Genomic DNA, 25,865 nt, shown 5'->3' with positions numbered 1-25,865 from the left:
TCTATAGGTGACTAATTGAAACCAGATAAGTTTTTGAACCCTTTTTTGGAGTGTGATATACAGTACCACCAAAATGTAACACAAAGCACATAATACTCTATAGATGATAAATTCAATCCACAAAAAGTTTTGAACGGATTTTGCAGTGTTATGTACCACCGAAATTGAACACAAAGCAGGTAATACTCTCTGGTTAACAATATAGTCAATTTTTTCACCCCCCCAAAAAAGAATGTGGCCACATGCAGCAGCTATATCTTTAACAAAGCCCTAAGCCCTGCCTAGAGGTTGTATTCTGCCACTCTCCCTGCTCTTGCAACTGTCCCTAGGCTAAATGCAAAATGTATCTGATACAAACAGCAAAGCTCAAGATTAGCCCTTAAAAGGACTGTTAGTATGATGGTTCAGCATCAGCACCATTATCAACACTAGATGACTCTGATTAGCTAAACTGTGCACACACAGGCCCAGGTAACTGCTCTCTCACTCTAATCATAACTAACCTTGAGCTGTGAAATGGCATCAGTGTGCCTAGCATGGTGGTGTCTGTCCTTTTATAACCTCTGATGAGGTAATGTGGCCAGCAATCACAGTAATGCCACTATCAAGATGGCTACGGCATTATAGTGATTGGCAGGCAAGCCCCGCATGTTTATTCACTGTGTAACAGACGCCAAACATGTGGAACGGGGATTCAAGCTTCAAATCTGAGCACCAGCCAATGCTCGTTAAGTGCTGAGCACATCCAAACACCAAGATACACAAGGGATATTGGAGTATCATCGAGCACATTCACTCACCCCTATCATTCATGTTTCGGACATTGTTTTTTTCATTCATTTTTTTTAACTCCTATAGGTAAACCTATGAGCATAAAAAAATGCCATGTTGCGATCTGACAAGAATACTGAATATGAACAGTTGGGTCGCCCTCCCAGGGCCATGGGGTACTCGGTACCGGGCCAGTATCAGCGGGATGTGTCACAGCAGCGGGGACCCGGTCGGTGGCCCTGGGCGCCCAAGTAATGGGGGGGGAATGTAATGATTTGAATGAATAGTTCGTGACGCCACCTGTGGTGTTCGGCAAGTGAGATGTTAGGCCGACGCTGCATGCAGATCCTCTGGGGCTGGTGGTGTGTTGCAGCCAAGATAGTGAAGCTCCCCACAGGTGGAGCTGTAGCCCCAGGGCAGTGTAGATGTGGGGGAAGAGGAGAGGCACAAGCGGTGTAGAAGCTGGTACCCAGATGTAGCGGGGCTGGATGCGTTTGAGCAAGAATGAATGGAGGACACCAGGGCTTGCAGTTCCAAAGCTTTACACACAGTCTGTAGTACACACAGGTGCTGGCCTCCGTGCCATGTCCTCCAGGTCAGGGACTCAGTCAACCTCCAGGCAAGATGGAATGCTCCCTTCCAACGCTCCGCCAACATGTGCCTTTCTGAACGTCTCCTCTATAGCGCCTTTAAGTGTGAAGTACTCCCAGTGCTGAGTTACACTGGAGTGCCTCCTGACAGATGTTCCCAAGAACTCTACTTGTACAGCAGACAGCTGTAGCCTGCTTCGGGGACTCCCTACTCCTGAGTCCCGGCTCACTATCCAAGTTGCTGTTGTGCCCCCAAGTCTTAGATGGGAGTAGTGCATTTACAACCCACTACTCCACCGGTGTCTGCTGCAGAACCATTAGTGTCCATACAACCTCGGGGACCGGGCCCCGGCCTTGTGCTTAGAACTTCTAGGCAGGGTTCTTCCTCTAACCCACGTCCTCTCTGTTCCCTTTTACTCCTTCGTTCCGTTCTAATCTCTCTCTCTTATGGAAAATCAGGTTTCAGTTCAATGTCTTTCTCCTTCTTTCCTTTCCTGTGCCAGCAGACCCAGATCACTCAGGTCTGCTGCCGCACCTCCTTCCTCCATCCCTCTCTCAGGGATCTTCATTCCTCACTCCTCTCTGAGTGGCTTCCTCTCCTAGACTGACCTGTAATTCTAAACCTTCCCGCTCTTTTATGTATTCTCAACTCCACTCGCCTTCCAGCACGTTTCGTGTTCCAAGCAGGGAACCACCAAAGGTGCTCTGCTACTCTCTAAACAAGGAGCCGCAATGTGGCTTTGCTGAACTACTCTGTTGTGTGGGGTGCGAGTGTTGGAGCGTGGTCAGGAGCCTCCAAGTTACCTGGATGGTGGGGCACCACACCTCAGGAGGAGGTGCAGTACCTCTGTGGCGAAGGAGCCTCAGGGGCGCCACACAACCTTTCCTATCGGCATTAAAGGTAACCTGTCAGCACTTTTAGCCGATCTAAGATACGGTCACTGCCTTTCAGGGTTTATCTACAGCATTCTATAATCGTGTAGATAAGATCCCAATCCGAACTGCAAGATAAGAGAAATAAGCTTTATTATACTCACTTGGGGGTGAGGTCCGGTCCTATGGGTGTGTCCGGCGCCTCCCATCTTCTTCCCTTTAAGATTGTGTCTCCACAAACCTTCACAACACATCAAATGGCAATAATGCTCCGCAGATCATTTATTATTTCCAGAATGATTTATTTAAACTTCATCTTTTGCACCAGACGTGTCATGGTCACGTGTGTCTGGACGCAGCGAGTACCGCAAGGTGAACCCATGACACGCATGACCCTGGATACACCGCCTCCAGTGGGGCAAATTTAAATAATAAAACGTGGAGCTTGATACGCCGCCTCCAACAGGCGAATTTAGGTATTACACGTAAATCTGGAAACCCCGCCTCCAGTAAGGCGAATTTAAATAATAAGGGAAACATTAAGAATGGTGGGCCCTGCGATAGGGAATAGGGAAGCAGAGACCTCCTGAGCTCCCCTGAGCCAGTGTCCCTGCACTCCTAACGTTCCCTATGCCGGTTCCCCACCGGGCACGCAACAGGAACCATAAAACCCTAGCTCGCCCTGACCTAAACCCTCACTAGGGAATTGGTCGGTGCGAAAACTAATCCCACCACTGCACTAAAACACACATGAGGAAAGATGACAAAACAGGGGAAACACCACTTAGCTTTGCTCTGTTGCGTACGCTCCCAGCAACAGAGCCCACCACCTGCGTGCATCTTCTCCTCCACCCGGATCCATTATCATAACTGGATCCTTCACCATAGTGCAGCCTTGGAGCAGAGTCCACCACCAATTGCAGCTGTCCAGTAACAGAGTCCCAAAGATGAGTTCAGCTTCTGCCAAAATGTCCAGCATGCTTGAGTACAGCTCTCAGCAACCAAGTCCCACATGCTGAATGCAACTCTCTCCATAGTCGTCATTCCACCAAGCCATGCAAGCACTTCCTGCTGACACCATAAACTGTGACTCCACCACGCCATGCCAGCCCTTCTTGCAGACCACCTAGATGCCACTCGTCCCCTCTGGCTGGGCTGCGCAGGACTCATGTTCAGCTCCTTCCTCCCCCAGGCTTACTTGCAAAATGACACACAATATCACCAACAGCCATTGAACCCACCTGGCTCCCTTTTATAGAGCCTAACACCTGATTTGTGATTGTGTGCACATTAACCTTAAAACTAAGGTGCGATACCATTCACCACCACCGGGGCAACTTAGAATGAACGACACCACGTGTAATAATTCTAATGGCCACCGGGGGCAATCACATCACACTTTGGCACACAGCCAAAGGAAAAAAAAAGTTCACTTTATGCATTTAAGCTGTCAGATCCACCTTGGATCATGACAAGACGTTTACGAAACATCAGGTCCTTCGCCAAATTCACCCACTATTACAATCATGTTTACCAAGGATTCCTTACTAGATGCAAACAATTTGATTTTCCCTGTCCTGGTCCGCTGGCCAAGCAGGTCCTCCATTGCTGCAGGTCTTCATTTCTGCCCGTGGCATCCTCGATTAGCATCCTGGGCACATTGAGCATTTACTGGGTCTCTGATATCATAATATCAAACACACGAACAAGTATGCACCAGAGGCACTTGGGATGCCATGCTGAGAATGGTCTGGATGCGAAAGTGAAGACCAGCTGCCACAGAAAACCAGACGGCATCTTGGGCACCGTGAGAATTTACTGTGCCTCCGACTTCATAATGTCTGATACACAAAAAAATAAGCACCATAGGCACTCAGGATTAGCGAACCCCATGGTTCCATTACCGAAACCCAAACACAGACTTTTTAATGTATGTTCTGTTTCCTGTTTGAGTTTACCAGTCTAATAAAGCTTGTTGAAAGGCTGCAGAGCAGCCAATCAACAAGCTTTTAGACTGTGGGCACGTCTGGAACCATCAAACCATTCCATTTATTGCCGGCCTGTATAAAAGGCTGGATCACAAATTCCTCCACCATTATGCTCTCATTAGTGTAGGAATAGGATGCAGCTGGAGTGAGAGACAAATTCTGCACTCTGCAAAAAAGCTGATGTGTGTTCTCTGCAACTCATATCTGTAGGAGTACTGTGCGAAAAGTTGCTGCGTGTACTCTGCAACCCATATCTGTAGGAGTATTTTGCCATTGTTATAAGTTTATACTAAAGTTCTATGAAGCCCGATGACATGGGTCAGAAATGAAGACAAACACGGTATATCACAGTTCAAGATGTATATATCGTAGAGATATGAACTTCAGATGAGAGATGCAAACTGTGACTCTGCAGATAAGCAGGCAAATAAGACAGTCTCAAAAAGTGTGCAGATGTAGTAGTACAGACCGAGGGTGCGAGTACCAGTCCAGCAATGCAGGATCCAGGGCCCAGAGCCCAGGACGGCTCATAATGGAGGGCAGACCGTAGCGAAGGTGGGTGCAGAGCGGGTGTAAGCAACAGAGTCCTTCCGTGGTACGTAGATCTAGAAACAAGCGGGGTATCCCGAAGAGTAGAAGAGGCAAGCAGGTTGCAAGTCCTTCCAGCTTGGCAGCAAGTAGAGAACAAGATACACAGGCAAGGTAGGTATAGTGTGCAGAGTTCCTTTATATATACAGCAGACAGGAAACAAGGAGTATCAGACAGGAAACAAGATGGCCCCCGTGAAGCCAACAATTCCATTTTGGGTAAGGGCAGAATCCAACCGAACTAAGAGCAAGAGCAGACAAAACAGGTACACAGTCCCAGTCCTTACAGCCATAAAGCTGCTGCATGTACTCTTTAACCAATATGTTAAGGGCTGGCGGAACGCACCCAATAATAAAGATGGTAATAGGATTTGAGGTGCATTCGCAGCCCGGGGTCCACCATGCAGAGGTGATAACCTGCAGCTAAGCAATGAGGAGAGATATAAAGTATGAGAAAGCCGGACACCGGCGGGTAACCCCTGGCCGGGTGCTTGCAGAGGCGGGCTCTGTTACTCCATGGAGTCCACACCAGCCGGCGTTTAAGCGAGACCTGTTAACGTCACAGGTCACTGCTATATGTAGCACCGCTCAGAGCGAATGCAATGTCTGCCCTGGTGATAACCACCAACCAGCCTAACAACTGTGCTGGTAAGCGCACACAACAGAGCGCAGCGCTGCTCTGGTAGACACAGCGGTACGTAAGGCCTGTACTGGCCGATGTCCCAAGGCGCTAGAGAACGGTGAGAGACTAGACTGTGATGCTAAGGAGTGCTAGAACTTTGGTGCTACTCTGATTCCTGAACCCTAACTCATACGTATCAGAGGAGGGGGAATCTTAATGAGTCAGTCACCAGTCTCATACATCCGTCATCTCACACACACTAAGCGTTATAGCATCAGAGTCTATCATAGCGCATGGCGGGGTGGCCATGCGAACCTTTTATAGCCGCGTCCCTCCGGGACCCCCCTGATGGTCCAATCCGAGCTGGAGAAGGACTTGAACTTGTGACCTCCGATCTCCAATGAGATATCATCCCACGGGCTTGCTCAGTGGACCAAAAGGAGGACTTAGTCCCTGGAGTCGTTCGCTGCTGGCCAGCATGCGTTGCTATAGCTGGACCAGAGGTGGCAGCAGCAACCAAACCTACAATTCTGGTGTGAGCAGAGCGCTGGGGTCAACAAGTCTGCTGAGCAGGCTCCACTGCAGCCGGAGAGGAACGGGAGACCGCCGAAGGCAAAGCTTGGGATTCCTGCTGTGCAGAGACAGGTACCTGATGCCTAACACCATATCTGTGGAAGTACTGTTCCTAAAATATGCTGTTTGTACTCTGCAACCCCCGCCTTTGGCAGTACTATGCCTTTAATCCACTGTGTGTACGCTAACTGCCCACCCTGTGCCTTTAAGCTGCTGTGTATACTCTGCCCCCTCTCAGACTGTGGGAATACTGTTCGTTTAAAATGCTGTGTTTTCTACTAGTCTTGGAAATATATAATTGGCATAAGCCATCTTGTTGACATTTCTACGGTAAAGACAATTTTTCTGGACCACTGTGTTTTTTTTAGTAGTCTGGGAAATAAATAATTGGAATCAGCCATCTCATTGCCATTTCTAGACTAAAGAAATAATTTTTCTAAACCAGTGTGTGTTTTATAGTGGTCTAGGAAATAAGCAATTGGCATCAGCCATCTCATTGCCATTTCTAGGCAAAAGAAAAAAAGTTTCCAGACCGCTATGTGTTTTCCAGTAGTGTTGCAAATAAATAATTGGCATCAGCCATCTCATTGCCATTTAAAGTCCAAAGAAATAATTTTTCAGGACCATTTTGTCTTTTCTAGTAGTCTGGGAAATAAATAATTGGCATCAGCCATCTCTTCGCGATTTATAGGCCAAACAAATATTTTTTCTAAACCGGTGGGTGTTTTATAGTAGTCTTGGAAATAAAATGTGGGATTTTTTCCCACAGATGATTTTCAGAACAGCCTGCTATAGTTTCCCCTTGGCTGTGCTGAAGTTGTCCGACAGGTGTTGTGTTGACTGGCCACGGAGGTGGTCGAGGAAGAGGAGGCAACATGGACAGAGAAACATCCAATAATTCTTAGAGGTGGGTAGGACATGCACCTCAGGCCCCGCTGCCACTGTATTTAGCGACTGGCCAGTTAGGGCCATATTATCTCCCTTACCAAATAGTTTGATGACCTTTGTGCGCTATCCTCTGCAAGAATAACTTACAGCACAACTCTTGCAGAGATTGGACAGTCCCCATTTTAATTCCTCAAATATATGTTTAACAAGAATAGCAATCACTCAAACTCCCTCATGATAAAAGAAGCTGAAGGAAAAAAAGCGCAATAGGGTCTTATCTGGGTGGTATTGAGAATAAATGATAAGAAGTTCACTCACCTTTTCCAGGGGAGATAAAAGCATATAATCGACTGTCAGCTGCTGCACGCCCGAAGGTCCACTCCGTGACCGCCAATGTAAATCCTCATGGATAAAATATTTTTTTCGGACTCACTGTGCGCTGCTTGACAAAGTTCAGTAGTACAGCATGAAGGGTTTTAACAGTATAATTCCCAACGCGTTTCGAAGTTTCTAATACTTCTTCCTCAGGGGATGTCATATTTTATCCATGAGGATTTAAACTCCCTCATGAAACATATGAATCATTTCTACTTGTTTTAACTACAATGGATTGATATGTGAAAATCTGTTTCTGAACCAGATGATAATACTCATCAAATGAATAGGTGCAATATTGCTCTCCATAACAATATCAGATAACTGTTTATAAAAAGCTCCACTATCCACTGCTGTTGCTTGCACAGTCTCTTCAGCATATGCAAGATGGAGTTCCACCTTGTGGGTATGTTACATATGAGATTGGGAGCAGGAAGGCAGAATTAAGACTGCACAGAAGACAGGCGAGCAGTAGCACGGTGAGAACTCCAAAAGTGTGCACACACTGCCCGCACTTTCTGAACGGATGAGGAGATGGTGGAGGAAGTGGAGGCAAATGAACAGAGTAAAGGACGGTGTGTCACCACCTCCTCCAAGATTCTTCAGCTTGATGATTAGGATCCACCCTTACCAATGGAACTCCCCCTGCTCCTTCTCCTGCTTGAGGCTCTGGATCCTAATACTACCAAGAACTACTGGATTTGGGCTATTTGGGAGTGGGTGCTTGGTAGATTGCCATTGGATTCTTGAATTGGCAGTCAGTTCAATTCTTCTTTGCCAAACTCCTCATCCTTCACAATGTTCCGGGCATCCCAAAGGATCTGTTCCTGTATCAAATCTGACTGAGTGGAGGTGGTCATGTATTTGATCTGTTGAAGCTGGCACAGCTCCTGTACTTGCCATTTCGTGTCGAGGCTGTATATCCATTCCGGTCCTCTTCTCAATGCCGAGCTGGTGGGGTAGGACATAGTGGCGTTCAAAACCTGCTGTGTATGCCTCACCTATGATCTGCTGCCAATTCTGTCTATATGCCTAACTGGTTGTGGCGCTCTTAGACGGTGTCTATAAACACCAGTCCCCTGCAGATGTCCACGGATCCGCCGGGCTTAGTATCCCATCACTGCCATCAAGAGTGATGATACAAGGGTGCTCTTGTCCACTGGCCCTTATGTCTTTAGAAAGACCTCATGGACCATGGCTCATCGCAATGAACATCCGATCTCCTTTCCCGTGGGCAGAAAACTACTCAGACAGCACAGGATGAGGATAAAACAGTGTGGCAATACTTTAGTGAACCACCAACAGACAATGTATAGAACAGTCCCAGCAAATACACAAGATGGTGCAAATTAGAGTCTCACCCTTCTGTTGGCTCGCCGGGATTAGATCAGTTGCGATTTCGGGGCTTCTAGGGCCGACTACCCCCACCAGTGGCACCCCGTTTTTGGCGAGAATCCACAGAGATGAGGTAATGACACGCTTAGGAAGCTGGCAGTCCATTGAGGTAGGTGGCCAGGTGACCTGATTGTCCCAACCTGGAGTCTCCATACATCTTTGAGGATTCAGTGATAGTCAATCGAGCAGATCTGTATTCCTTCAGCAATGGGACATGTTCCCTTAAGCTGGCAACCTGTAGAATCTCTCTGGGAAAGGAAGCAGATCCTTCTTTTATAGTTCACAACTGTCCTTCAGGCAATAATCCACAGGTCAGGGGGAAGGGGGGGGTGAGGTCATCTTTCATTGTTCGAGTATGCAATGAATTTGCATAGTTTATCCCTCAAAATTTTCAAGTCAAGAAGCTGCATACACTGGTACAATGGGTAATAAACATATTAGCAAACATCAATTGTTCAATAATCTTGAGTTCCTGTCCTCCAAGGATAGCAGCACAATAAGATGCAAGAAATATCAATTCAAAAGTCAACGTTCAGCCTCATATTAACAATGACCTATAACTCTTGACCTACTGAGAAATATGTCTGGCTTAACTAAGAAAAAATGCTGTGTCATCACACCTGCTTGTAGCAGAGGAAGGCATTTCATTTGGGAGCGTAGTAGACACAGATCAACCATGCCATCTCTCTCTACCTGCAGCAGCTATCACCGTCCATAACTCCTATTTGATGCTCTCCTCACTGCTTTCAACCCAAAAAATTGTGGAGTATTACACGGCCTGTATACAGAAAGAGTGGCCAGAAGATTATTACACTGTCCGCTTTCAAAGTAACTCCCAAAACATAAATTAAAAAAAAAAGAAGTGTCAGATACCTCCTCTTAGTCCGCCTCTTTCACATAAACCAGCAGCATAAATCTATCCAGTTTTGTTTGCAGTGCAATTGTCCTGCTTTTACCACCATTTGACTTCCTTTTCGAGCCCCCTAGCACCAACTGTCACTATTTTACAGCAGCAAAGTTTGGGTCCCCATGGACTACCATTGGGTTTGAGTTAGAGGTCAAGTTCCGTCCGCACCCGAACATTCATGGGTCCGCTCATTACTACTCAGGATGTCAAGCTAAGAATGGTCCGGATGCGAAAGGGTAGACCAGCTGCCCCGAAGAAAGTGACAGTATCCTGGACCAAGACTGAGCAAATCAAATTACTTCTCTGTAGTTCAACATATATAAGAATTCAGACTAAATGTGGCAGAGGCAATGAAAGGATGGGTATCTACAACTAGTGTAGTCACAACTTAGGACCAGGGGGCACTCATTAAGGGTGGAAGAAAGGTGAATCCGACAGCTAAATAGGAAAGGGTTCTTTACAGTTAGAGCAGTCAGACTATGGAAAACCCGACCACAAGAGGTAGTAATGGCAGACACTATAACAGCTTTTAAAAAAGGGCTGGATGATTTCCTCAACACACGTAACATTGCGGGTTACAATTAATTTAGTGACAAAATGTATAATTGGTGGAGAAAGGCTGATCTTGATGGATTTTGGTCTATTTTCAATCTATGTAACTATGTTTTGGATGTGAGAGGAAGAGGTCCCCGATATACTGCTATACGGGTTGCAGACGCCCAGGTTCCATCTTCGCAGCATCTCCACTACATATATACTGGGTAAGAACATTTTTGCAACCATGATGACAACACTGGGTGACCATGGTGGACACATATGTTTTGTACTTGGAAGTCTAATTTACAAGATGAAGTTTTTATAAAGAATTATGGAAAAGATGAAGGATCTGCTGTGCGTTACTCACGAAACCATTGACTTGCATTGCCGAGTCTGCTCCATCATTCAGAACAAAATCAGAAATTTCTCAGCGATTTTGCACAAAACGGACGGTCCATGGAAAATCACAGACATGTGAATGGCCCCAAAAGACTATCACAGATACAAGTGCTATCCATGAAAAACACGGATTGCACTCGAACACAAAAAACTGAGGTGTGAATGAGGCCTTACCCTGACATTTATATTGATTGTAGCAGCAATCGACGTGAAAGCTTCGCTGATCTGCATGTAGCCCCGGTATCCGTCACTCTGTGTATACAATATGTGAACCATGCCCACACTGTAAGAAGCGAGCCTCGGACTTCGGAGTACATGAATGCTTTCACTTGGCAGCGATAAACTAACTACAGCTGACAGGTTTCAGACTAAATGAGCATTTTGAAGCATGGATTTACCTTGCATCAAAAATGTATGTCTTATAATTTGTCAATCTTCTTCTGTATTAATCTTGGGAGTTTTAACTAAAGCTTCTGCTCACAGATGTGATTTGTGAGATTGGCAGGAAAAAAAGGCTAGACATAACTCAGCAGTAAAACGACGTAAAGTGGCAGATGGGCGCTGATTACATAGAGGGAAAATAAGCTTTATAAAACCAGAGCAAATACAAAGCTCCCCCACCCTCCTTACTGAGGCTTATTCTCTTTTGTCCTGATAATCCCTTTGTCCTCACTAGAGGTTTGGTTGCTTGCAAACTTATTCTCTTCTTATATTGCTTTCCACGTTCTGATTTTCAGCTGCGTTTTTCTTATGCGCAGTAGACAATAAAGGCAAGCAAAGCTGCAATGTTATGGTTGGCCTGCCAGCTATGCCCACCTGTGTATTATTGTGTCTATGACGTTCTCTCTCGTGGAGCCGTTCACTTTTCCAGTCTTTTCCATCTGGCCTGGACCAACTTGACAACTTCTTCCAGCCATGACTCGTCTGTAGAGATTACAATAAAGACACGTGACTGCTCACAATTCTTGCACTGTCTATTCCCAACTGGCACAAACTGCTCAACCCAATACTGAGCTGCTGCTGCCGTATGTGTCCCTATTACTGCACCCCCCTGTTTGGCACAATAACCGTGCTCCTCTTATTGCCCTACATAATAATGCCCTCCACTGTGCCCCTGATATAGTAATAATGCCTCCTTTTTTGCTCTCTATTTGCCATTGCCCCCTAAAAATATTAATGCCCTAAAAAATAATGTCCACATTTTGCCCCTACAAAGTAATAATACCCACTGTGCACCTTTTAGACTGTCACAATACCCTGAGTGCCCATATAAGAATAATGCTTACGTGCTCATTAACATTAAATAATATCTGCTGAGACCACAATGTACAGCTGCTCTATACACAGTATAATGAACCCACGGCTCCCCAATACACAATATAAAGGGCAAACAGGTGCCCTATACACAGTATAATGGGCCAACAGTTCCCTATATACACTATAATGCCCCCACAGCTCCCTTATTGTGACGCTCAGGAGCAGACTACGTCCAAGAGTGAACCCTCTGGATCGTGGATCTGGAGCCCCTGGGCCGAGCGCACCAGGTGATGACCAACCCCTGTACAGGGATCATTAGGGGAAAGACCACAGAGGTCAGAACCGCGACAGCCGTTACCAAGAAGGACGGCTCAAGGAGAAGTAAGGCAAGAGGTGGGACAGGGAATACGGACAGAGACAAGGGTACCTAGACGAGAGTATCAGAGGAAGAAGGAACCCAGCAGAAATGCCTGTAGGGGCAACAGGACGAGGCACAGAGGAGAGGAGGGCAGGCGAGGAAACCCTGGGGGGGTTATGTATATATATCCGGACGGGTGTATGACAGGGAGACCAGGAAGGCAGGAGACCGACCAGGGGAATTGAATACCAGCAGGAAGGTAGGGACAGACAGTGAGGACCGAACGGACAGGACGAACAGAGGCATGCAGGGAGGTCAGAAGCAACACAGGAACAGGGGCAGAGACGAGCACCAAGTAGTAGCACTAGACAGGAAGAATACGGCCAGAACAGTGCGGGAGTTCCACACAATCACCAGGCGACTCCTCCTAGGGAGGACGCCTGAAGTACCTTAGCGCCAGGAAGTGCTTCCCAAGCCCAGCCCTTCAGCGACGCCCACCGCCAGATGACGAAGACGGAGGCGCGCAGGTGAGAGGAGGCTGCGGCGGGTGCCGCCGCTGATGGGGCAACGGCGGGCACGACCGCCGAAGTCACACATATACACAGTATGCTGGGCCACAAACTGTATAGTAGCCCACACATTAGCTCCCTGTGACAACACAGCATTGAAGCTTAATTATACCAGATGTCTATTTTCAGTAGCCCAGGAGACATAGGCTATTGTCTGAATGATCACTATGGAATTTCTTTTTCTTCAGTGGGTCAAGAACTATAGACTGTTGTCATATGAGTCTTAAATATGACTATTAAAATTGATGAATGGCTGTTGTTTACCTATTATATCAGCTTCTACAGTTTATTTTATTGCTATCTTTGGAGGACAGGGACACAGGGTCATTGAACAATTGATGTTTACTAATATGTTGATTACGAACTATGCAGATTGATTAAATACTCAAACAATGAGTTAAACCCATCCCACCTCCTCCATGACCTGTGGATGATGACCTGTACTTCAGATGTAGGTACAGAGGGTACGGAAAGTATTTAGACCCCTTTAAATTTTTCACTCTTTGTTTCATTGCAGCCATTTGGTAAATTCAAAAAAGTTCATTTTTTTTCTCATTAGTGTACACTCTGCACCCCATCTTGACTGAAAAAAACAAAAGTAGACATTTTTACAAATTTATTAAAAAGGAAAAACTAAAATATCACACGGTCAAAAGTATTCAGACCCTTTGCTCAGACACTCATATTTAAGTCACATGCTGTCCATTTCCTTGCAATCCTCCTTTAGATGGTTCTACTCCTTCATTGGAGTCCAGCTGTGTTTAATCAAACTGACAGGACTTGATTTGTAAGGGCAAATACCTGTCTATATAAGACCTCACAGCTCACAGTGCATGTCAGACCAAATGAGAATCATGAGGTCAAAGGAACTGGCCAAGGAGCTCACAGACAGAATTGTGGCAAGGCACAGATCTGGCGAAGGTTGCAAAAAAATTTCTGCAGTACTCAAGGTTCCTAAGAGCACAGTGGCCTCCATAATCCTTAAATGGAAGAAGTTTGGTACCACCGGAAGTCTTCTAAATCTGGCCGTCCAGCCAGACTGACCATTTGTGGGAGAAGAGTCTTGGTGAGAGAGGTAAAGAAGAACCACATGATCACTGTGGCTATGCTACACAGATGCAGTAGGGAGAAGGAACAAAGTTCCTCAAAGGTAACTATCACTGCAGTCCTCCACCAGTTGGGCCTTTATGACAAAGTTGCCTGACGGAAGCCTCACCTCAATGACAGACATATGAAAGCCTGCATAGAGTTTGCTAAAAAAACGCATGAAGGACTCCCAGACTACGAGAAATAAGATTCTCTGGTCTGAGGAAACGTAGATAGAACTGTTTGGTGATAATTCTAAGTAGTATATGTGGAGAAAACCAGGCACTGCTCATCACCTGCCCAATACAATCCCAACAGTGAAACATGGTGGTGGCAGCATCATGCTATGGGGGTATTTTTTAGCTGCAGGGACAGGATGACTGGATGCAATTGAAGGAAACATGAATGAGTACAGAGATATCCTGGATGAAAACCTCTTCCAGAGTGCTCTGGACTTCAGACTTGGCCGAAGGTTCACTTTTCAACAAGACAAAGACCCTAAGCACACATCTAAAATAACAAAGCAGTAGCTTCAGAACAACTCTGTGACCATTCTTGACTGGTCCAGCAGAGCCCTGACCTAAACCCAATTGAGCATGTCTGGAGAGACCTGAAAATGGCTGTCCACCAACGTTCACCATCCAACCTGACGGAACTGGAGTGGATCTGCAAGGAAGAATGGCAGAGGATCCCCAAATCCAGATGTGAAAAACTTGTTGCATCTTTCCCAAGAAGACTCATGGCTGTACTAGCTGAATTTCTGTTCTGTTTTTTTTTCAGTCAAGATGGGGTGCAGAGTGGACATTAATGAGAAAAAAAATGAACTGTTTTGAATTTACCAAATGGCTGCAATGAAACAAAGAGTGAAAAATTTAAAGGTGTCTGAATTCTTTCCGTACCCACCTGTATAAAAAGGATGTTGATCCTTCTACAGAGAAGAGACTCAACAAAACAAAAGACAGGACACCATGGCACCATTAAGACAGGCTCTAGAGAACTGCAGCCAAGGCACCATGACACCATCAAGTTGAACACAGATTTAACATTCTACAGGATGTCAGCTTAAGGCCTCTTTCACACTTCAGTTTTTTGCATCAGTCATAATCCGCCAAAAGGACGGATGGCGGATCCGTTGTAGTACTGATGACAACGGATGCCACCCGTCCGTTTTTTTGACGGATCCGACAAATGAAGAATTTTAAAGGAATCGCGGCCTGGAAAAGGAGAGAGAGGAGAGAGAGGAGAGAGAGGAGAGAGAGGAGAGAATTTTTTGTCCGGCAGCCAGAAAGAATTTGGGTTTAAAACAGTGTCTGGAGGATCCGCCAGAAAAAAAAACGTTGCAAGCTCCATTTTGAAATCTTTGAGGATGGTAATGGACAGCAACTTTTGGCGGATCCGCAAAAAAAACGGATGCAACGGACGGCAATCCATCACAATCCGCCCATAATGCAAGTCAATGGGGAAAAAAATGGATCCTCAAAAAAAAATTGCGGATCCGTTTTTTTCAAAACCTGGCGGATTGTGACTGATTGTAAAAAACTGAAGTGTGAAAGAGGCCTAAGGGACCTCGGCCCTAGCTGCTGTAATACAGATCTTCTCCATTGACCATCACTGAACCTATAGATACATTTGGAGAAGCCAGGATTGGGACCCACCAGTCACCTGGCCAAATGAAAACGTTCATAGAGGGCAGGATGTGACCCTCCGGTCACCTGGCCTCTTACCCAGGGCTGCCACTAGGAATTTCGGGGCCCCATACTGGCAAAATTTTTGGTGCCCTCTTGAGACTCCGCCCAGGCTTCACCCAGCCCCGCCTCCACCCCTCAAACTGTCCACAGTCCCACCTGTTATGAATGGGTCACTGAGGAGGAGAGCAGGTCCAGGCTAAGCCACAGAAAACCAGAGAGGTTAGTACCTAAGCGGATTGCAGACCCCTGATCCTATCCACACAACTAGCAGTAGCCGTGGAGCGTACCTACGATGATCCTAGACGCCTCGGCACAGCCAGAGAGCTAACGAAGCCTAAAGCAAGAAAGGGGAAATCTAAACTGCCCCAGAGCAGACCCCAAAGGAATAGATAGCCCCCAACATATATTGTCGGTGAGACAAGATGAAAACACAAACACAGGCTGGAAAATAGACTGAGCAAATGATGGGGCCCACACTGACTAGACAGAACAAGAAAGGAAAGACACTGTCTGCAATCACGGAAAAAACCTTGCAAAAAGACCAACCCGTCTGATGCAAAAAACACTGAAGTCACACGACTTCGCCCCCCACTATATCAGCACTCTGGTATATTTTGAAAGCAGAGCAAAAAGAGACCAATCTAACAGGGGATAAAACAAACTGGCACAAGCAGTAACATATGGGCGGTGATTCAGCACAGCCCCAGCCAGAGCTGGCTGACCCGCACCAAGAAGAGAGAGACAAAACCAGATCAAATGCAAACAGAATAGCAAATAAGCCACTTAGCTGAACATGCAGGGACAGAGCTGGAGAAATCAGACCTCAGGAGGAACAGGAAGCAAATCACCAGCAGGGATAGAGGGAGTCGGCTGTCTTAAATCCCAATCTGAAACCTCAGATCTCCAATCGTCATGCTCATTATCAGGTGGCAAGCCTCTGTCAATCAGATCAGGTTCATTACCTCCAGTAACCACCAGAGGGAGCCCAGAAAGAGAACTCGCAATCCCTCTGTCGATCTGACCAGCTCCACTACCTTCAGTAATAACCAGAGGGAGGCCAGAAAGCGAATTCACAACACCCACCGCTCTCTCTTGGAAAAACTCCACTTCTCACCTATCACACATTAACAGTTTCCATCACCATATCACACATATAGCCGGCAGCTTTTGCTTTGGCCAAAAGATTTTTTAAGCCGCCACCATAACAGGGTAGACACTTTTGGCCAGGCCCTACACTACTGTAACCTATTAAATATTTGTTAATATGCAATAGAATTTAGGTATATTTTTATTTATTTTTCAATTTTTAAAATGACCAATAATATCACATACAAGGAACAAATACCACTACACCATGTCCAGACCAGATATTACTACCACAGAGTGACCTATAATACCACATACAAGGAACAAATACCGCCACACCATGACCAGACCACATATTACTACCATAGTGACCGAATAATATCACATACAAGGAACAAATACCACCGCATCATGACCAGTTCTCATATTACCACCACAAAGTGACCAAATAATAGCACATACAAGGGACACATACCACCGCATTGTGCCCAGACCACATATTACCACCACATGGTGACTGAATACTACAAGACTGATCATTAATAAAAAAAACATAATTCTATCACCATAAGTGGCATTATACATAGATCTGTACTTAGTATGCAGTGTCTGTGTACAGGTAATGTAATGATCAATGACATTATACATGGGAGCTCTGTACATAATGTACAGGTAATACAGTGATCACTGGTGACATTATACACAGGACCTCTGTATATAGCATACAGTGTATAGTGTCAGTGTATAGTTAACACACTAACTCACCAGTGATGTCTCTAGGTGAAGTCCTTCATCCTTGCTTTTCATCTTTCATCCAGCACAGATTGCCATCACGTCTTCCAGCCAGGACTTGTCTCTGCAGGAAATAACACAGTTATCTAGAGCTCCGCTTGCAGAACACATTACTTATTTTTTCCCAACTTCTACATTACACCACATGAAGAAAAAAAAGTGTCACTCTGCACAGTAACAGGACCGCCCCCCCCATTTAAAACAGTATACTCAAAAAATTAAATACATCACTGCAGTAATAATATCTCTTACTTAGACCCTATGGTAATAATATCCCCCCCATCCTGACCCCCCGTGTGTCTCATTCCTGGCTTCAGCCATATCTTCTCCCATCCCACCCTCATGAATATCCATGATCTCCCCATCCTGCCCCATCTGTCTCCATTGTATCCATCCTGCCCCATGATCCTGTGCGATCTGTCTCCAACCCTGCCCCATCTGTCTCCAATCATGCCCCGTATCTCCATTCTGCCCCGTGTCTCCAATCATGCCTCATCTCGCATTCTGCCCCATGTCTCACATTCTTCCCCCTCCTGTGTCTCACTGTCATATTCTGCCCCCATGTCCTGCATTCTGCCCCAGGGTCCAGCATTCGGCCCCAGTGTCCAGCATTCTGCCCCAGCATCCAGCATTCTGCCCCAGTGTCCAGCATTCTGCCCCAGTGTCCAGCATTCTGCCCCCATGTCTGCATTCTGCCCCAGTGTCCAGCATTCTGCCCCCGTGTCTGTATTCTGCCCCAGCGTCCAGCATTCTTCCCCAGCGTCCAGCATTCTAACCCCGTGTCTGCATTCTGCCATAGTGTCCAGCATTCTACCCCGTGTCTGCCTTTTGCCCCAGCGTCCAGCATTCTGCCCCCATGTCTTGCATTCTGCCCCAGTGTACAGCATTCTACCCCCGTGTCTGCATTCTGCCCCAGTGTCCAGCATTCTGCCCCATGTCTGCATTCTGTCCCAGTGTTCAGCATTCTGCTCCCATATCTGCATTCTGCCCTAGTGTCAAGCATTCTGCCCCAGCGTCCAGCATTCTACCCCGTGTCTGCATTCTGCCCCAGTGTCCAGCATTCTGCCCCGTGTCTGCATTCTGCCCCAGCGTCCAGCATTCTGCCCGAGTGTCCAGCATTCTACCCCCGTGTCCATCATTCTGCCCCATGTCTGCATTCTGCCCCAGCATACAGCATTCTGCCCCCAGTGTCCAGCATTCTGCCCCTGTGGCAAACCCCAGGAGTATGGCCGCCACAGTGGCTTTGCCTTCCTCCAGGGAGGGTAATGCCAGGCTTGGAAGCAGTGAAGGGTCTCTCTCGCAGTTAACCTATATGGGTCGCCCTCCCAGGGCTGTGTGGTACTCGGTACCGGGCCGGTATCAGTGGGATGTGTCACGGTGGCGGTGACCCGGACTGTGGCCCTGGGCGCCCAAGTAATAGGAAGATGTGAATGTTATTAAATGAAGAGTTTGTGACGCCACCTATGGTGTTCGACAAGGGAGGTGTTAAGCCAACGCTGCAGACAGATCCTCTGGGACAGATAGTGTGGTGCAGCAAGGATGGTATATCCCTCCACAGGCAGGGCTGTTGTCCCAGGGCAGTGTAGATGTGGAGACACTTAGATGGTGTAGTGTCCGGCGCAGGGGATGTAGCAGTGCCAGGCGGACAGACACAGGAAGGGAGGACACCAGGGCATGTAGTTCCAAAGCTTTACTCACAGTCTGTAGTGCCTGTTTCTGTGCCATGTCCTCCAGGTCAGGGACTCAGTCAACCTCCAGGCAAGATGTAATGCTCCCTTCCACACTCCGCCAACTTATGTGCCTTTTCTGAACGTCTCCTCTATAGCGCCTTAAGTGTGAAGATCTCCTAGTACTGTGTTACACTGGAGTTCCTACTGACAGATGTTCCCACGAACTCTACTTGCACGGCAGACAGCTGTAGCCTGCTTCAGGGACTCTCTACTCCTAAGTCCCGGCTCTCTATCTGTGTTGCTGTTGTGCCCTCAAGTCTTAGATGGGAGTAGTGCATTTATAGCCTACTACTCCACCGGTGTCTGCTGCAGAACCATTAGTGTCCATACAACCTCGGGGACCGGGCCCCGGCCTTGCGCTTAGAACTTCTAGGCAGGGTTCTTCCTCTAACCCATGTCCTCTATGTTTCCTTTCACTCCTACATTCTGTACTTGTCTTTTCCCTTCTATGGAAGCTCAGGCTTCAGTTCAATGTCCTTCTCCTTCTTTCCTTTCCCGTGCCAGCTGGCTCAGATCACTGAGGCAGCTGCAGCACTCCTTCCTCCATCCCTCTTCCAGGGATCTCCACTCCTCCCGAGTGGCTTCCTCTCCTACTCAACCTCCTGTCAGACTGACCTGTAATCCTAAACCATCCCGCTCATATATATATTCTGAACTCCACCCACCTCCCAGCACGTCTAGTGTTCCAAGCAGGGAATCACCAAAGGTGCTCTGCTTCTCTCTAAGCAAGGACCTGCAATGTGGTTTTGCTGAACTACTCTATTGTGTGGGGTGCGAGTGTTGGAGCGTGGTCAGGAGCCTCCAACTTACCTGGATGGTGGGGCACCACACCTTAGGAGAAGGTGCAGTACCTCTGTGGCGACTGAGCCTCAGGGGCGCCACATACCCCCCGTTAAAGACAGCACGTCCGCGGGCTGCAAGGTAAACAAAGTTGACAGTACAGGAACATACAAATTTTTGTAATGCTGAATAAATATTTCTTATACTAAACTTCCCAATGTGAGAGGCACTCATTCTTGAACGTTACCAACAATTATTAATTAACTATCTAAAATTCTAAGTCAAAGGTGCAATTTTTCCACACAATACTTAACTCAAAGTGCTATTATCTGTTACTCCCTATCACTTCATTATTCTTCATCTTTCCATCTCTAGTACACATTTCTTTTCTCTCTCTAGTGCACGTTTCCTACTTTCTCTCAACTCTGAGTGATAACCGTGATGCACCATATACATTTTCAATTCTTTATTCACATCTCTTATCTCTGTATCAAAACATTCCTAATTCTATATAAAAGCCATTTCTTTGTTACCAACACTCTTATAAAACACATCATCATCAAATACTTCACATTAAAACTTTTCAATAATTCTTGTAAGTGCTGGACACCGCTCCCAGCCGGGATCTCTTGCAGTGTCCTTTGAATGGAGTCATGCTCCAAATGAGGTAGACTTAATCTTCGCAAAGTGTCTATGTGTAAAACCAAGAGAGGGCACCTAAAGAGGTGCAACTATTTACAAACAAAAGTTTTTGGATCACTCCAAGTTCATGATCGCTTAGTTCAGTAGGAAGGCTGCCAACAAAAACAGGGCAACGCTAGGATAACAAAACTGAACCATGATGGTCAAAAATAGAACAAAAGGCAAAACGGTGCAAATAAACCCTCCTGGGTAACGAGAGTTACTAGTACAGGTAACTAATGCTGATCCCCTCCTGGGGTTCTGGAAGCTGCTGATTGGGAACTGCTACCAGATGTAACACTTTGGGTGTCTTCATCCTGCTGGTTGCTGGCTAATCCTGGTGCTCTGGTGCGTGGCCTAGCACCGAGGGATGCCGCAGCTTGTGGGCGCTGATAGGCGACTATACAGGGATTCGGCAGCCAAGGGATCCCGAGGTCACTATACCAAAGTGACTGAGACTCATCCAATCCCCGAAGATGCCAACTCGTGCGCGCCTGTTCCAGCCGTACCCTTCTTAGTAGGGACCTCCTCCACCTCCCCATTTCCGACAGTCCAGTGCCCCCAGCTGACTCTTCCAACTGCCCCATTTCGAGTTCCCGCAAGCCTGCCTCTGACAACGTGAAGTTGGGGGGCAACCCATTAGGAGGGCCGGGGTATATACCTGGTGCCTCCCAGCGGTGCGGTCTCGGCTCCGGTGCAGGCATAGTGGCAGTGGACGCTGCTTGGTGGAAAACCGGGGATGGCGGTGGAGCTAACGGCTGCTCTGGGTCCGCAGAGGTTTCTGTAGGGACCTGCACAGCCGCGTCAGGTCCGGAAGGGGGTTTCTCTTCCTCCGCCTCAGCTCCCTGTGCTGTGTGCGACTCCTCTGGTAGTAGCAGCAGGGAGGGAACAAAGTACGCTGCCGGTGGCATGGCAGCGGTTCTAGGCTCCACAGGGTCTGCCTGGAAGAGGTCCGGTGTAACAGCGGCGAGTACCGGTGTCGCGGGCACTGCAGGTGTAGGCCCCTCCTGGGCGCGCTGCAGGTTCAATGTCCATAGCGCTTCCTGCCTCAGTTGCAGGCGGCGCGTCAGCTGGGCAATTTCGTCCTCCAGCTGCTGGTGATTCATCTCTGATACTAGGTTGGAGCCTTCAGCCATGGCGCCGGGGAGATCCGCTTCCCCGCGCTCCGCAGGAATCCTTCCCTCTTCTTCCAAGATGGCGTTCTTCTCCCTCCTCTCTCCACCCCTTTCCCGCCACTGGCTTCTGCCCCTCCTTCCGGGGGCGGCATCTTCTTCCAGCGCCTCCATACCAAGCCAGTATACGAACCCCTCGGGGGGTGGGCCATGTTGCTGTTACATAGTAATTCTGGCAGGGGAGGCCCAAGACTCTTCGCGGTCTTTTCCTAGGACCTCCCATCTCTTCACGCCTTTCTTCTCCACGCCAACGGCCATTTTTAATGTTCATTTCAGTCTATTAAATTGGGTCGTCTGCACATTCTCAAAAGTTTTAAGTCCAACAAATCCTAGGCGCACAGAACCCGATGGCATCGGGTCTCGTCATCCCGTTCGTGACGCCATGTTGGGTCGCCCTCCCAGGGCTGTGGGGTACTCGGTACCGGGCCGGTATCAGTGGGATGTGTCACGGTGGCGGTGACCCGGACTGTGGCCCTGGGCGCCCAAGTAATAGGAAGATGTGAATGTTATTAAATGAAGAGTTCGTGACGCCACCTGTGGTGTTCGGCAAGGGTGGTGTTAAGCCGACGCTGCAGACAGATCCTCTGGGACAGATGGTTTGGTGCAGCAAGGATGGTATATCCCTCCACAGGCAGGGCTGTTGTCCCAGGGTAGTGTAGATATGGGGACACTTAGATGGTGTAGTGTCTGGCGCAGGGGATGTAGCAGTGCCAGGCAGACAGACGCAGGAAGGAATGGAGGACACCAGGGCATGTAGTTCCAAAGCTTTACTCACAGTCTGTAGTGCCCGCTTCTGTGCCGTGTCCTCCAGGTCAGGGACTCAGTCAACCTCCAGGCAAGATGGAATGCTCCCTTCCACACTCCGCCAACTTATGTGCCTTTTCTGAACGTCTCCTCTATAGCGCCTTAAGTGTGAAGATCTCCTAGCACTGTGTTACACTAGAGTTCCTCCTGACAGATGTTCCCACGAACTCTACTTGCATGGCAGACAGCTGTAGCCTGCTTCGGGGACTCTCTTCTCCTAAGTCCCGGCTCTCTATCCGTGTTACTGTTGTGCCCTCAAGTCTTAGATGGGAGTAGTGCATTTACAGCCTACTACTCCACTGGTGTCTGCTGCAGAACCATTAGTGTCCATACAACCTCGGGGACCGGGCCCCGGCCTTGCGCTTAGAACTTCTAGGCAGGGTTCTTCCTCTAACCCACGTCCTCTATGTTCCCTTTCACTCCTACGTTCTGTACTTGTCTTGTCATGATCCAGGACGGGATTTCGCTTTGACCCGTCCTGGTTAGACTATGGGTTAATTGTGCTGCCTCTCTCTGGCAGCAGGAGGCTATTTAGTGTTCACTGGACCTGGGTCCGGTGTCAGTTATACTCCTGCCCTCGGCTGAGTTAAGTGACCTCTTGTATACGTGTGCCTTGTGCCTGATATCTTGCTTGTTTGTTCGGTTGTGATCTGGTTCTGTCCCTGTTACGAGTTCTGCCTGACCCTCTTGTACTGCGCTACCTCTCGTGTATGACTCTCTGCTTGTGACCCGACTTCTCTCTGCTTGTCCCCTTGGTACCACGTCGCCCTCTTGTGTATGACCTTTGGCTCTGTCTGACTACCCGTCTGTTCGTCCCTCCTGTGCCTCGTTTGCCCGTACTGCTGTGACCTCTGTTTTGCCTGACTCTGAGTTGTTGTATGGTGTCCTGTCCTATCTGAATACAGGACGCTAAGCCCCGCCCCCTTGCAGTCACATGACCATAGGTCCCGTGCACATTATTCAGTTTCAGTGTCCGCAGGTCCTATGCCTCTTTACCTTCCAGCGCTGACTGGACCCTGACACTATTAGCCTGAAGCATGCCTGGTCACCTCTGCTGCCCTCTCCACAGGTATCTTTTAGCACTGCTTCTGTACTCAGGACACGCGCACTGGCTCTATGAGCGAGTGTAGTGTGGGGTCTCTGACATTATAACTGACCCATACCATTTTTTTTTCTCTGCTCCCATTCACCTGTGTGTGTGATGGATCCTGTGCGCACTCTTTCTGAGCAGGTTAAGCATCTGACGCAGATGTCTCAGAAACTCTTTGGAGAACAAAGAGTCCTGGCTCAGTCTCAGCAGCTGATCGCTGACACTGTGCAGGGGGTTCTTTCATGGGGGGCTCGGGATGTTACATTAATTTCCCCTGATTCTCCAGTGAAGTTACCAGATACCTTTTCTGGAGATAAAAATGACTTCAGAGTTTTCAAGGAGGGCTGTAATCTTCTTTTTTCCTTAAGACCACACTCTTCTGGGGATGAAAGTCAGAGAGTGGGGGTCATTATGTCTCTGTTAAGGGGAGCCCCCCAAGCTTGGGCTTTCTCCCTTCCTACCACGGCCCCTGAGCGTTTGACTGTGGATGCATTTTTTGAGGCCCTGGGGCATATTTATGATGAGCCTGATCGGGTGCGTATGGCTGAGGACAGGCTGATGAATGTTTGCCAGGGGAAACACTCAGCCGAGTGGTTTTGCTCAGAGTTCAGACGCTGGGCTGCTGAGGTCTGCTGGAACGACGACGCCCTCCGGGGTTTGTTCCGTAGAGGCCTGTCTGAGCATCTGAAAGACGCCTTGGCTCTCCACCCCCCACCTGATGCCCTGGAGGAAGCTATGACACAGGCCGTCCGAATGGATCGCAGGTTACGGGCAAGGGGAGTGATACAAACCGAGACATCATTGTTCTCCCAAGGAAGGGGAGCCAGTTCTTCACTGAAAATCACGGCGATGGGAACCATCAACCATAAGGAGGAAGAAAGGAGGCAACGGCACGTGAGAAAATGCGGTGTTCACAGTGGCGAGTCTGGACATGGGAAAAAGGATTGCCCCTCCCGGCCACTAACCAACAAACGACTGAGCCCGGGTGATTATCGTGGAGGTCACCCAGGCTCTCAGGTACCCTTTTCTGCATTTTCTAAAATGTCATTCCAAGTGGAACTTTGTTGTGGGGGTGTCTCCACATCCACAACTGCCTTCGTGGATTGCGGTTCATCATTGAACTTTATTGACTCTGACTTGGTGGCCAGGTGTAAGTTAGGGACAGTTAGGTTGGAGACTCCGATTCACCTTGTTGCTATTGACAAAACGCCACTGGGTAAGAATGACATTATGTTTTGTACTGAAGAGTTTCTCCTTAAAGTGAGTTCCTTACACCAGGAACGTATTTCGTGTTTTGTAATGAACAACCTGCCTGCGGGACTGGTGTTGGGGTTCCCCTGGTTACAGCTGCATAATCCTGTGATTAATTGGGAATCTTGGGACATTGTTAAATGGGGTCCCTATTGCTCTGAGAAATGTCTTGTTTCTGTGTCTGTGTCGTCCGTGGGTCTAGAAGGCATTCCGGAGTGCCTGATAGATTATACTGACGTTTTCTCCGAAAAAGAGGCTGAGGTTTTACCACCACACCGCCCATTTGATTGTGCCATTGACCTGGTTCCAGGTGCTAAATTGCCCAAAGCCCGCCTGTATAACCTCTCGGGTCCGGAACGGGCTGCGATGAAGGAATATATTTCTGAGAGCCTCCGTAAGGGACATATTCGTCCTTCTGTTTCTCCTGTGGCGGCAGGGTTCTTTTTTGTAAAAAAAAAAGACGGTGGTTTGCGCCCATGCCTCGATTTTCGTGAGTTAAATAAAATAACTGTGAGGAATACTTACCCCTTCCACTTATTCCTGATTTATACAATCAGTTGTCCGGAGCTAAGTGGTTTTCGAAATTAGACCTACGGGGAGCGTATAACCTTATCCAAGTCCGGGATGGAGATGAATGGAAGGCCGCCTTTCTCAATACTGAAGGGTTGTTTGAAAATTTGGTCATGCCCTTCGGCCTGACCAACGCTCCAGTGGTCTTCCAAAATTTCATAAATTATGTGTTCTCCGATTTGATTGGACGTTTTATGGTGGTGTATTTGGATGACATTTTAATCTACTCGCCTGATAAACAGACTCACATTGGTCATGTTCGGGCAGTTCTCCAAAGGCTCAGGGAGAACTGTCTGTTTGCTAAACTTGAAAAATGTTTATTTTTTGTTCAGGAACTGTCCTTTCTGGGGTTCATCGTGTCTGCTGAAGGGTATCGCATGGATCCTAATAAGGTGCAGGCCATTCTCGAGTGGGTTCAACCGTGTGATTTGAAGGGTCTGCAACG

This window comes from Dendrobates tinctorius, unplaced genomic scaffold, assembly GCF_039654945.1.
Source record: "Dendrobates tinctorius isolate UK_male_01 unplaced genomic scaffold, ASM3965494v1 ptg000113l, whole genome shotgun sequence".
NCBI lineage: Eukaryota > Metazoa > Chordata > Amphibia > Anura > Dendrobatidae > Dendrobates > Dendrobates tinctorius.
The sequence above is the reverse complement of the archived record's forward strand: the minus strand, read 5'-3'. Positions refer to the sequence as shown.